Raw genomic sequence first — 14,715 nt, 5'->3', positions numbered from 1 at the left:
CCTTAAGTCTCGTCTTATAGCGTCCGCTCGGTTAATCCGTCTTAAGAAGGTTTGTAAGAAGGTTTGTTTTAAGAAGTAGAAACTTATAAAATAGGGTCTATAGGAACTTAGTAATAAAAGAATAAATTCTCCTCTAATAGAGAAGGAAATAGATCTAAGTAGTTTAGCAACTGCTCTTCTTAGGTCCCCCTTAGGTGACTCATTCTTTAGTAATTCTTCTTTATTAATACTTCCTAACCTAATTTCTTCCAATACTCCTATACCTTTCCTATAGTATTCTTTAGATTCTCTAGTGGTTCCTAGGTAGTCTTATTATAGCCTATCTACTTAACCTTATACCACGTTTTATTATTAACGTTCTTATAGTTAACGATCTTTAAAACTTACCATTTATCTTCTTCTTATCCTCTATATATATCTGCTTTATAAACTAGCGGCTTAACATTCCTATATACTAGCTCTAGCATTACAATATGCTATATAGGGTAGATCTTTATTTTAGCTGGTAAGTTTAACTTAAATATAACCAGTGAAATCCTTTACTTAATTTTAAAAGGTCCTAGTCTAACGTAGTCTAACTTCTTGCTTAGTTGTTAACTCTTAAAATTTTTATATAGTAGCCATACTTTATCTCCCTTCTTAAGATCTAGTCCCTTAGATCTCTTAGCATTATAGTACTTTTTTATTCTCTTTTATACTTTCTTTACTAATTCTATAAGGTCTATATAAAGATTTATCAACGTCTTTATCCTTTCTTTAGCTATACTACTTAACGTAATTCACAAGCAAGCTGGCACCACAAGCATCCTGGCACCCTCAAAACTCACCAAAAGTTTAAAAATCCATACTTTAATATCTTAACAACCACTTAATAATAAATTCTAATAATTTATATTTAGATTTTCATATACATTTTACAGCTTCTATTAAAGTTGCATAGCACTTAATTTAGTAGTTTTTAAGATATTATAATTTGGGGGCCAAAATAAGCCAAATTACCGTAATACGACTATATCTTAAGAACCACTAAACTAATTATTATGCAACTTTAATAGAAGCTGTAGAGTGTATATAAAAGTCTAAATCTAAATTATTAAAAATTATTATTAAGTGGTTGTTAAGATATTAAAGTGTAAATTTGGTGGGTTTTAAGGGTGCCAGGATGCTTGTGGTGCCAGCTTGCTTGTGGATTACGTTATCTTCTTTACTTATTATGGTAATAACGATATTCTTAGCTTGTATCCGTAATTTGCCTTAAATAGTAATATGCCTATCCCTTCCTATGGTGTTGCATTATATATAAACTATATAACTAGTAGTAATAATACTTAATTATTTTATACGTAATTAATATAATATCTTAGATACTATTTTAGTATCTAATTTAATCTTTCTATCTAACCGTCTGTCTGCGGATAATATACGGTAGAAGTTACTACTCTAACTCCTTATCCCACTAAGAATACCTTTTAAAATACTGCTATAAATCTTAGATCTCTGTCTAATATAATTTTGCTTAGTACTCTATATCTTATAAACACTTCTTTAACATAGATTCTAGCGACATCTTCTACTAATATTTCTTCTATGCATATTATAAAGTATCCCTACTTTATAAGCTTATCCACTATTACTAAGATCGCGTTATAATCTTATCCGGTAATAGGATCTCTTAACCTTAATAACTTAATAATAAAATCCTATAATATAACTTCCTATAGTCTCTCTGGTATTTTAATAGGTTATAGCCCTCTATATAGCTTATACCTTATTAGTTTATTTCTTTAGCAATCTAGATACTCTTTTATAACCTTTCTTACTAAGCCCTAGATTCTATTAATAATATACTCCTCTTAGAGTCTTAATACTAAGCTTATAGCTCTATTATATCCTTAAGTTAATCCCTTATAGAAGTCCTCTATAAACTACTCTACTATACTTCTTAGGATATACTTTACTTCTTAATTTTCGTATATATCCGCTTATAAATCTTCTAGCTATACTTCTAGAATCCTTTATACCTAAAAGCTTTTTAGTATCTTATAGACTCTTTTATTATCTTCTTAAGTCGCTATAATTTTTAGATAATTATACCTAATTAATCTATCTATATCTTGTCGCAGTAAAGCCCCTAATGGCTTCTTATTGTTTTATAGTTTAGCTTTTTAACTTAGAGCATCTGCCCTTATATTGTCTATACCCTTAATATACTAAATCTTAAAATAGTATTTTATAAGCATTTCTACCTATCTAACCTATCTTTAGTTAAGTTCCTTTATTATTAGGAATCCTATTAGGTTCTTATAATCTATTTTAACTATAAATAGTTTCTCTATACCTTATAAGAATACTCTTTATTTCTTTAGTGCTGCAACTATACCTAACAACTCCTTGTTATAAATGTTATAGTTTAACTCTAGTAGTATTATTTTCCGACTATAGTATACCACTAGGTACCATCTATCTTAATATCTTTATATAAAGTATGCCCCTAGTATATAGTCTAATACATCTATTTTTATAACTGTCTTTAGTCCTAGTTAATAGATCTTAAGAACTAGCTCCTAGGTAAATAACTCTTTAACTTTTTTAAATAATTCTTACTATTCCTTTCCCTATACCTATAGTTCTTCCTTCTTCGTTAACCACGTAAATGGTTTAATATTCTTTAACTATTATACTATAAACCTTCTGCAGTAATTACAAAACCTTAGAAATAATCTTAACTATATAACGTTCTCTAGTTCTTACCAATTTACTATAGCCTCGATCTTTTTTAGATCTATACTAAGTTAGCCTAGTTTAATAATAAATTTAACGAAATCGGTCTTCTTAGTAAAGAACTCGCATTTCTCAATTGCTACTAGCATCTATTCTTCCTATAGTCTCTTTAAGACCTATTTAACGTGTTCTCCGTGTTCTTCCTTAGTCATTAAGTAGATAATAATATCGTTAAGATATACTATAACAAATTTATCCAAGTATTCTCCTAATATATTATTAATACGCTTCTAGAATGTTGCTAGTGCATTTATAAGCCCGAATTATATAACTAATAGTTTATATAGTCCTTCTTTTGACCTAAAGGCTACCTTCTATTCGTCGCCTTCCTTAATCCTAATCTAATAGTACGCCTATCTTAGATCTATTTTTATAAAGATTTGCGCGTTACCTATCCTGTTTTAGATTTCGCTAATTAAGGGTACATTAGGATTTTTTTTTTTAGGCACGTTGTTGCAGGTTGCGGTAATTTGCTATAAACTGTGCGATTTACGTGGTCGTATATAGTCGTTAGCGATTCGCGTAAACCGCGCGTTTTGCAACAAAATTGCAGCATCTACTAGCAAATTGCAGCAAAACGCTTAACTACCAAACTAATGCTAGCATTTTGCTACCCTGTAAATAAATAGCGCGCAAACTATATAAATTATAAAAACTATACGAATTATAAAAACTGTACGAATTATAAAAACTATAAAAATTATAAAATCTATACAAATTGTAAAAACTGTATAAATTATAAAAACTATATAAATTGTAACTATATAAATTATAATTATATTATATAATAACCAAATTATTATATATTCCCATAGATTTCTATAATATACTTTTAAATATATTTATATTATAACTATATAAAATGTAGAGCTATCTACTTTGGGCGTTAAGGGGGAAGCCTCTCGCAGAGGCTCCAAATTATCTACCTACCTACCTACCTGCCTGCCTGCCTGCCTGCCTGCCTACCTACCTACCTGCCTACCTGCCTGCCTACCTGCCTGCTACCTGCCTGCCTGCTTGCCTACCTGTCTGTCTGTCTGTCCGTCCGTCTATACCTACCCGTCTATGCCTACCTATCTGTGCCTACCTGTCTGTGCCTACCTGTCTATGTCACCTTGATTCGATCGATCGATCGAATCGTTTATCGTGTTCGCTGGCTGGTCGTTCGAACGGTTGTCGTGTGGCTCTGGCGACGGTCGTGTGGCGATGACGACGGTCGGTCTGGCTCTGAGACGGTCGTCTAGCTCTGGCGACGGTCATCTGGCTCCGGCGACGTCGTCTAGCTCTGACGACGGTCGTCTGGCTCTGACGGTCGTCTAGCTCTGGCGACGGCATCTGGCTCCGGCGACGGTGTCTAGGCTCCGGCGACGGTCGTCTAGCTCTGACGGCGGTGCGTCTGGCTCTGACGGTCGTCTAGCTCTGGCGACGGTCATCTGGCTCGGCGACGGTCGTCTAGCTCCGGCGACGGTCGTCTAACTCTGACGACGGTCGTCTGGCTCTGACGGTCGTCTAGCTCTGGCGACGGTCATCTGGCTCCGGCGACGGTCGTCTAGCTCCGGCGACGGTCGTCTAGCTCTGACGACGGTCGTCTGGCTCTGACGGTCGTCTAGCTCTGGCGACGGTCGTCTGGCTCCGGCGACGGTCGTCTGCTGGCTGTCGTTCTGGTGTCTCCTAGGTAGGGAGGATGTTAAGGAAGGGTAAAAAATGAGGTGGCTACCTAGGTGTATATAGGGGGTATACTTGGAGAGGCACGTGTAGAGGCTATCGGGAATATATACGGGGACCCGATAGTAGTGTATCGCGCGCACACACAAAGGCTTTGTTGTAGAGCTTCGTGTAGAGCCTCCGTATGCAGGGCTTCGCGCAGAGCCTCGTGTAGAGCTTCGCGCAGAGCTCGTGCAGAGCCTCTATATGTAGAGCTTCGTGTAGAGCTTCGTAGAGCTTTATGCAGAGCTTCGTGTAGAGCTTCATATAGAGCTTTGTGAGAGCTTCGTGTAGAGCTTCGTGCAGAGCCTTGTGTAGAGCTTCGTGTAGAGCTTTGGTTAGAGCTTCGTGCAGAGCTTCGTACAGAGCTTCGTATAGAGCCTCGCTGCAGAGCCTCTGTACGCAGAGCTTTGTATAGAGCCTCGTGTAGACCTCGTGCAAAGCTTCGTGCAAAGCTTCGTGCAGAGCTTCGTGCAGAGCTTCGTGCAGAGCTTCGTGTAGAGCTTTATGTAGAGCCTTTGTACGCAGAGCTTCGTGTAGAGCATCATGCAAAGCTTCGGTGTAGAGCTTCGTGTAGAGCTTCGTGTAGAGCTTCGTGTACAGCTTCGTGTAGAGCTCGTACAGAGCCTCGTGCGAGCCTCTGTACGCAGAGCTTCGTGTAGAGCCTCGTGTGGAGCCTCGTGCAAAGCTTCGTGTAGAGCTTCGTGTAGAGCTTCGTGTAGAGAGCTTCCGGTGTAGAGCTTCGTGCAGAGCTTCGTGCGCGAATTCGTGCAGAACTTCGTGTAGAGCCTCGTGCAGAGCCTCTGTACGCAGAGCTTTGTGTAGAGCCTTCGTGTAGAGCCTCGTCCAAAGCTTCGTGTAGAGCTTCGCGCAGAGCTTTGTATAGAGCTTCGTGTAGAGCTTCGTGCAGAGCTTCGTGTAGAGCTTCGTGCAGAGCCTTGTGTAGAGCTTCGTGTAGAGGCTTCGTGCAGAGCCTCGTGTAGAGCCTCTATATGCAGAGCTTTGTCTAGAGCCTCGTGTAGAGCCTCCGTGCAAAGCTTCGTGTAGAGCTTCGTGTAGAGGCTCGTGCAAAGCTTCGTGTAGAGCTTCGTGTAGAGCTTCGTGTAGAGCTCTCGTGTAGCGCTTTGTGTAGAGCTTCGTGCAGAGCTTCGTGCAGAGCTTCGTGCAGAGCTTCGTGCAGAGCTTCGTGCAGAGCTTCGTGCAGAGCTTCGTGTAGAGAGCCTCGTGCAGAGCTTCGTGTAGAGCCTCGTGCAAAGCCTCTGTACGCAAAGCTTCGTGTAGAGCTTCGTGCAGAGCTTCGTGCAGAGCTTCGTGCAGAGCTTCGTGTAGAGCTTCGTGTAGAGCTTCGTGTAGAGCTTCGTGTAGAGCTTCGTGTAGAGCTTCGTGCAGAGCCTCTGTACGCAGAGCTTTATGTAGAGCCTTGTGTAGAACCTCGTGTAAAGCTTCGTGTAGAGCTTCGTGTAGAGCTTCGTGTAGAGCTTCGTGTAGAGCTTCGTGCAGCGCTTTATGTAGTTTTGTGGTATTTTTGTTATATTTTTGTTGCATTTTTATTGCAGCCAAAAATTAGGGTCTGCTTAAGTCGCTTAAGTCGCAATTTTAGCAATTTATATAAAGTAGCCTGCAAATCGCTGCAAATCGCCGCAAATTGCCAAAATTGCGACTTAAGCGAGTTAAGCAGACCCCAATTTTCGGCTGCAACAACGCGCCCAAAAAAAATTTCCTGATGTAAAGGATACCTATCCTTTTTAGTAATGCTGTTTAACTATCTATAGTTAATGTATAGTCTTAGTTTACCATTTTTCTTTAGTACGAACAGTACTAGATATCCCGCTAATAACTGCGATAGTCTAATATATCCCTTTTATAAGTTCTCTTAAACAAACTCTTTTAATGCTCTACCTTCTTCTTCGGTAAGCTTATAGATTAGAAAGAACTTTAAACTTATTTCTGGTTCTAACTCTATCTTATAGTCCCATACTACATACTTTAACAGCTTTTACTTTCCGGTAACCATAGTTTCTTGCCGTACTTATCCCTTTACACGCTGGCGTCCACAGCTTGGCGCCAAGCCTATGAACATGAGTATCAATGCCAAGCTCTTAGGCGAACGAGAGCCTATGATTGGCCAATCCCTTGTCGATATGCGTGGACGCAAACCAGCGTGGAAAGGGATAGTATCTTTTTAGTACATAACTTAAGCCTTGCTTAGTCTCCTCGTATATCGCTCTAACTTAGTACTATACTAACTTAGCTTATTATTACATCTTACGTTATTAAGTATCTCTAATATCGACTTAACCTATAACCTAATTAATCTTTAGATTATATTTCTATAACTAAGGTATTCCTAGTACTACCTCGTTATTCCCTAACGGTAATATATCAAAAGACATCTTAATTTATCTCCCTTTAATAGTTAACTAAATAGGTCCTGTTTTAAGGTTAATAATGCCTCCTCTATAGGCTATCAGATCTCCTAAAATTATTACTAATAGGTAAGGTTCCTCTTTTTACCTATAAGGTAATCCTATTCTCTTAACTACTGCTAATAAGATATAGTTCCTTATTGCTCCACTATCTATTAGTACCTTAAACTGTTAATCTTACTATTTAACTTGTAAATTTAGGTATTGTTCTTAAATTCCTTTAAGGGTTTAAGGCTCTACTATTAGCTCCCTCTAGTCCTATAGGCCTCTACTTTTCCTAACTATTAGCTGCTTAATCCTTATATACTTAGCTTACTCTTTAGCCAATACCTAGTTCGCTTTTTATCTTTAATATACTATAGACACGTGTTCTCTAGGCATTCCTACTACTATTATCCGTCTAAGCATTCTTCCGTAAGGAATCTTCCTAGCTAAAATATTAAGTCCCCTAACTCCTAAACTTCTACTAGATACCAGCCATATATATACTTAGCATTTTAATACCTCTATTCTTCTACTAGCTAATACATTCTTATAGGGTATTTCCGATTCTTTTCCTTTGGGTTTCTATGCATTTCGTATATATTATCCACGTATATAATCCATAATAACGTATAATATGCTTAGTATCTTAGGTTAACTCTTAGCTCGTCTTTATCCTTAAGTTTAAACCTCTATTATATTAATCTAAACATTACAACTTTATTTACGGGTACTAAGATACGTCTCTTGCTTTTCCAGTCCTCTAAACGCTCCTTTAGATCCTTTAATATTATAATTAAGGCTCCCTTAATATAATTTATCGCTTTTTCCATAATCGGGTAGTCTTAAATAACTTTCTTATCTAACTATATATAGAAATCTTCCTACTTATCATTATACCTTTACCTATACCATTTTTAGTATAGCTGCTGGAGTATATACGGTTCATTTATAAGGAAGTATCTTCTTATTACTACGTCATGATAGCCCTTTATATATCGTTCTTTGAACCTAGTTAGAATCCCTAAATCCTCTTCTTATTCTAGTTCGGTAAGCTACTTAGCTCTTAGTATACCTTTTCTTAGCCTATTAGTAATTCTTTATACTAGTGCTCTATTCCTTATACGTCCTAATATACTAGATCTTTTATCTAGTTTCTATTCTTACTATACGGTAATTCTTACTCTAAATTCTTCTATAGTTTCTTTTCTTTCGCGTCTTATAAGTAGATCCTTAAAGTTTTCTTACTTCTTAATCTTAATATTAACTTTTCGATCTTTAGGCTAAACACTATATTCCCCTAATAAGTCCTCTAGGTCTATATATCTGTCTCCCAGTCTAGTTACTATTTATACTACAGATTTTCTAATCTAGTTAATAGTCCTTATTTATATCTTAAAGTCTTAGTCCTATAGGATTCTCAATCCTAAGCTTACTTCTAACTTAAGCTTTACTCCTACCTTAGTCCAACTAGGCTTACTTAGTATTTTTATCTCATCTTAAAAGTCTTAAATCTCACTTATCTCGTCTTAAAAATCTTATACCTATAGAAAATTCTATCCCAAGCTCATTCGTATGTCTTTAAACTGAGCTACTACCCTACTCTATTAATTACTATTTATTATAGGTCCTTAAGTTTACCTTATCTCGTCTTAAGAATCTTAGTCGTCTCTTATCTTACTATAAGAATCTTAAGCCTTTAGCTTCTTGCCTTTATCAAGTACCGAAGTAGTTCGCTATCCTACTTCTCTTATATTTCGTAAAGCGATAGACATCATATCTAGTGGGGTCTTAATCCCTATTAATGTTCCCTATTCTATAGTAGAATTATCCTCTGCCTCTTATATAACATCTCTAAGGTCCATATACTCCTAGTAAGCCGCCTTTATTACCTTATTATTATAAAATGTTTCGCCTTTATTAAATTTATTATCCTTAATATCCGATCTGCGAACTGGTTTATTAGTTCCTCTATACTCTATAAATTCTAGCTCTTATAGCTAATAGCTTACGCCATACTTAGCGTCTTTATAAATTCGGCATATGTTGTTATAATAAAACGCGAAACTTCTAATTAAATATTCTTTTATTCCTTATAGTACACTATCATCTTTCTATATATATGTATCTCCTATTAGTCAGGTTCCCTTTATTATATAGTGACTCTAACTATCTTTACAATCCCTTATAAAATGACTCTGTTTTCCGCAATTTATATAAGCTCCATCTTTAAACCATTGACTTTGCTATAGAGTCCGCCTAAACATCTTCTACTACTAAGATCCTTAATTTAGCCTCTGTTCCTTAGTCCTATAATTACTAGATCCTTAACCTCTAGGTTTTTATAGTTTCTTACTCTATCTTTTATAGGCTTTTTTAGTACTACTTAGGTCTATTAGCTCTACGCCATACCATAGTTTCTAACTTAGCTTTAGTCGTTACGTACTCTACGCCTTATATAACTATAGAACTCTATCTTAACCTCTCTTAGTCTATTCCCTTTAGTAGATCTAATTATTAATTTTAATCGCTTAATCTATTAAATCCCTTAGGGTGTCTGTATCTTCCATTAGAATAATTATATCCTAAACTTTAGCCTTAAGTCCTTACTTATACTATACCATCAGCGCCTTATTATTCTACTCTACTTATATAGCTAGCATCTAGAACTATATTATATACTTAATTGCTAAGGTTTATTGCATAATATCTTAGAGTTTTCTTTCCGCCGTAGTTACTGCCTTTAAGTCTCCAAACATTTGCGTTAGTTGTTCCGCAAATCCTTTCTAGCTTAAGAATATAAACTACACCTCCTAATTAGTGGTCGTTATTCCATTTATCTATATTTCTATAAAGTAAGGCTTAAACTACTTAAGTACTCTTCCTAATAGGAATAGTCCTATATAGGCTATTCAATCCATAGGTATTAATAGCTTAGCTCCTTCTTATATAACCTTAAAGTACATTTGCGTAAGGAATCCCTTAAGCTTTAACCTTTCTCCTAAGAATCTTTTAATTAATGGTAACTTAATCTTTACTACTCTAATCCCATTAACCCTTTCTTCTAACGCTGTATTGTTAGCTATTAACTAGTTAATTACCTCTTATAGCTATCTAACCGTTATAGGTTGCTATAAATTAGTATCTGCCATACTAGTATCACCTAACCTTAAAGTAGTTGCCGCCGTCAATAGCATTATAGTGGCTGCTTTTGGTAGTATATTATTCAACTCTCTATACTAATACTATAATTAGGTAGTAATTATATAACGGAACCTTATAGTAAGAACTACAATAGGCTTATTATTAGGCTAGGTATATAGGAAATGCAAGTATAAAAGTCAACAACGTAATAATAACTGGTGGAGTAGTTGCCCAACAGATTAACTCTAATTATATTCTAAGAATTACTATAAGGTATTACGAACGCTTTAAGTACGATATTACGACTACTTAGAGAAGAGTCGGAAGAAGCTAGTTGGTTAATATAGGCACGGACCAGGATGGAACCCGTGGAACCATATGACAAAGAATAGTAAGCGAGTCACATAATGGTTGGACGCATTGTCTACGTTAAACGCAAGGGACGTCACGTTCAATACAGATAAGACGTACATTATGTATAAGAAGGATTTTATAGGAGTATAGTTATATATTTAAGGACCCTCAGTCCCTACCTAGATAGTTCCTTCCTTATAGTAATTCTCAGAATACAATTAGAGTTAATCTATTAGGCAACCACTCCACTAGTTATTATTACGTTGTTAACTACTATCTTTACATTTCCTATACACCTAGCCCATTAACAGAACCCATCGTAGTTCTTACTATAAGGTTCCGTTACATAATCACTACCTAGTTATGGTATTAAACACAAAGTCGAATAACATGCCACCAAAAGCAGCCACCACAACGCCATCAACGGCAGTAACTACTTTAAGGTCAGGGGGTAACACCAGTATAGCGGACACCAACTCGCAACAACCTATAACGGTAAAACAATTACAAGAAATAGTGGATTAATTAACAAAAAATAATATAGTACTTAAAAACAGACTTAATAGAATCAGAGTAGCAAAGGTTAAGTTACTATTAATTAAATAATTCTTAGGGGAGAGATTAAAGCTTAAAGGATTTCTAACGCAGATACATTTTAAAGTTATGCAAGAGGGGGCCAAGTTAGCCATAATAATGGACCAGATAGCCTATACGGGACTATTTCTAACAGGTCGGGCACTTAAATAGTTTAAACCCTACTTAATAGAAATACAGACTAATGGAATAACTACTACTAATTAAGAAGTACAATTTATGTTTTCTAGCTAGGCAGAATTCGCGGAACGGTTAATATAGATATTTAGGGACCCAGAAGCAACAACTATAACAAAAAGGAAGCTTTAGGACCTAACACAGCGAACTTTAGTAATTAAGTACATAACACAGTTCCAAACACTTGTGATATAGGTTAAGTAGAACAATAAGGCGCTTATAGTATAGTATAAACAAGGACTTAAGGCTAAAGTCCAGAACGTAATTATTCTAATAGAAGATACGGGCACCCTAAGGGAATTAATAGATTAAGCGATTAAGATTAACAATAGGATCTTCTAAAGGGAACAGGCTAAGAAGGGCTAGGATAAAGTTCTATAGTTATATAAGACGTAGAGTACGCAATAACTAAAGCCAAGTTAGAAACTATAGTATAGCGCAGAGCTAATAGACCTAAGTGGTACCAAAGAAGCCCATAAGAGATGGAGTAAGAAACTATAAAAACCTAGAGGTTAAGGATCTAGTGATCACAGAACTAAGGAGCAGGGGCCAAACCAGAGATCTTAACAGCAGAAGATATTTAGGCGGACTCTATAACAAAGTCAATAGTTTAGAGACGGAGCTTATATAAATTACGGAAAATAGGGTCACTTTACAAGGGATTATAAAAATGGTTAGAATTACTATATAATAAAGGGAACTAGACTAATAGTATGTAATACATACGTATAAAGGGACGATAGTATACTGTAAGGAACAAAAGAGTGTTTAATTAAAAGTTTTACGTTTTATTATAATAACGCATACCAAATTCATAAAGACGCTAAGTATAGTGCAAGCTATTAGCTACAAGAGCCAGAGTTAAAGGGACTTAGAGGAACCATAAAGTTAGATAAAGAATAAGATCAACTCTATAAGCTAGATTAAGATATTACAGCAACGTGCGGATAATAATTAGTAACAATAATAATGGAGTCGGAATACTTATTAATTAATAGCAATAAGGATAGTAAGGGAACTAACTAGGGGTATCTAAACCTTAATAACGCAATAGAAGTAGAGACTAAGACCGCTATAGAGTAAGGTTCAGTAACGGGTATTATAATACTATTAGATACAGCATCTATTACTTTATAAGACAAAAGGAGTAATATCTAGAGATAATTAAGCAAGCAAACGACTGCTAGTGCTAGCTTACCACTTAATAAAGGCAAAAGGCCAAAGGCTTAAGAATCTCAAAATAAGATAAGAGACGACTAAGATTCTTAAGATAAGATAAGGCATACCCAAAGACTTATAATAGACAAAAACCAATAGAGTAGGGCAGTAGCTTAGTTTAAAGACATACGAATAAGCTCGGGATAAGAATTCCCAACAGCATAAGATTCTTAAGATAAAATAAGTAAGATCTAGGACTCTTAAGACAAAACAAGGACACTAGTAAAGCCTAGTTAGACTAAGGCTAGAGCTAAGCTTAAGACAGAAGTAAGCTTAGAATTAAAGAATCTAAGGAATTAAGAATTTAGAGTACGAATTAGGACACCTATAAGTAAGAGGCAAGGAGCTTCTTTATAGATTAGAGAATCTATAACACAAACAGTAATTAGACTAGGAGACAGATATATATACCTAGAGGACTTACTAGGGGAACATAGTATTTAGCCTAAAAATTAAAAAGTTAATACTAAGATTAAGAAGTACAAAGACTTTAAAAATCTACTCGTAAAACGCAACATAAAGGAAACTATAGAGGAATTTAGAGTAAGAATTACCTTATAGTAAGAATAGAAACTAGATAAGAGATCTAGCATATTAGGACGTATAAGGGACAGAGCGCTAGTATAAAAAATCACTAATAGGCCTAGAATAGGCACACTAAGAGCTAAGTGGCTTACTAAACTAGAATAAGAAGAGGATCTAGGGATCCCTATTAGGTTTAAGAAACAATATACCAAAGGCTATCACAACGCAGTAATAAAGAGATATTTCCTTACAAATAAGCCATATACACTTAAATAGCTATACTAAAAGTAGTATAGGCAACGACACAACAATAAGTAGGAGAATTTCTATATATAGTTAGACAAGAAAGTTATCCAAAACCACCTAATTATAAAGAAGGCTATAACTCACATTAAGGGAGCCTTAATTATAACATTAAAGGATCTAGAGGAGCAATTAGAGGACTAGAGAAGTAAAAGGCATATCTTAGTACCTATAAACAAGGTTATAACACTTAGATCAACATAAGAAAGGTTTAAACTTAAGGACGAGAATAAGCCAAAAGTTAACCTAAGACATTAGGCATATTATATACTATCGTAGATAGCATACGTGGATAATGCGTGCAATATATATAAAGCACCAAAGGACAAAAATCAGAAGTATCTAATGAGGATATATTAGATGACGGACGAGGCGAAATATTAAAACGCCAAGTATATATATAGTTAGCACCTAGTAGAAGTTTAAGAATAAGGGGACTTAACACTTTAACTAGAAAAATTCCTTATAGAAGAATACCTAGACGGATAACAATAGTGGGAATATCCAGAGAACACCTATCTATAGTATATTAAAGACAAGAAACAAACTAAGTATTAGCCTAAGTTAGACCAAGTATAGATAGGATCTAGCAGCTAATAGTTAGGAAAAGTAGAGGCCTATAGAACCAAAGGGAGCCAGTAGTAGAGCCTTAGACCCTTAAAGGAATTTAAGGACAACATCTAAATTTATAAGTTAAGTAGCAAGATTAACAGTTTAAGGCACTAATAGATAGTGGAGTAATAAGGAACTATATCTTGCTAGCAGCAGTTAAAAAAATAGGGTTACTACACAGACAGAAGGAATATCCTTACCTATTAGTAACAATTTTAGGAGATCCAATAGCCTACGGAGGAGGTATTATTAATCTTAAAACAGGACCTATTTAGCTAACTATTAAAGGAAAACAAATTAAGATATCTTTTAACATATTACCATTAGGGAATAATGAGGCAGTATTAGGAATGCCTTAGTTACAGGAATATAATCCAAAGATTAATTAGATTACAGGTCAGGTCGATATTAAAGATACTTAACGCTATAAAATATAACAACAAGCCAAGACGGTATAGTACTAAGTAGGAGCAACCTATAAAGAAATAGAAAAGGGGCTAAGCTATATACCAAAAAGATACTATAAGTATGGCAAGAAACTATAGTCACCTAAAAGCAAAAAGCTATCAGAGTATATAGCATAGGACTATAAAATAGAATTGGAACCAGGAATAAGTCTAAGGTTCTTTTTAATCTATAAGCTTACCAAAGAAGAAGGTAGAGCATTAAAAAAGTTTATCTAAGAAAACTTATAAAAGGGATATATTAGACCATCACAGTCATCAGCGGGTTATCCAGTACTATTCATACCAAAAAAAAATGGCAAACTAAGGCTATGTATCGACTATAGACAGTTAAACAGCATTACTAGGAAAGATAGGTATCCTTTACCCTTAATTAGTAAAATCTAAGACAAGATAGGTAATACGCAAATCTTTATAAAGATAGATCTAAG

The sequence above is a fragment of the Cenococcum geophilum genome (assembly GCF_001692895.1).
Source record: "Cenococcum geophilum 1.58 unplaced genomic scaffold K441scaffold_49, whole genome shotgun sequence".
Classification (NCBI taxonomy): Eukaryota; Fungi; Ascomycota; class Dothideomycetes; order Gloniales; family Gloniaceae; genus Cenococcum; species Cenococcum geophilum.
This window is presented reverse-complemented; position numbering follows the sequence as displayed.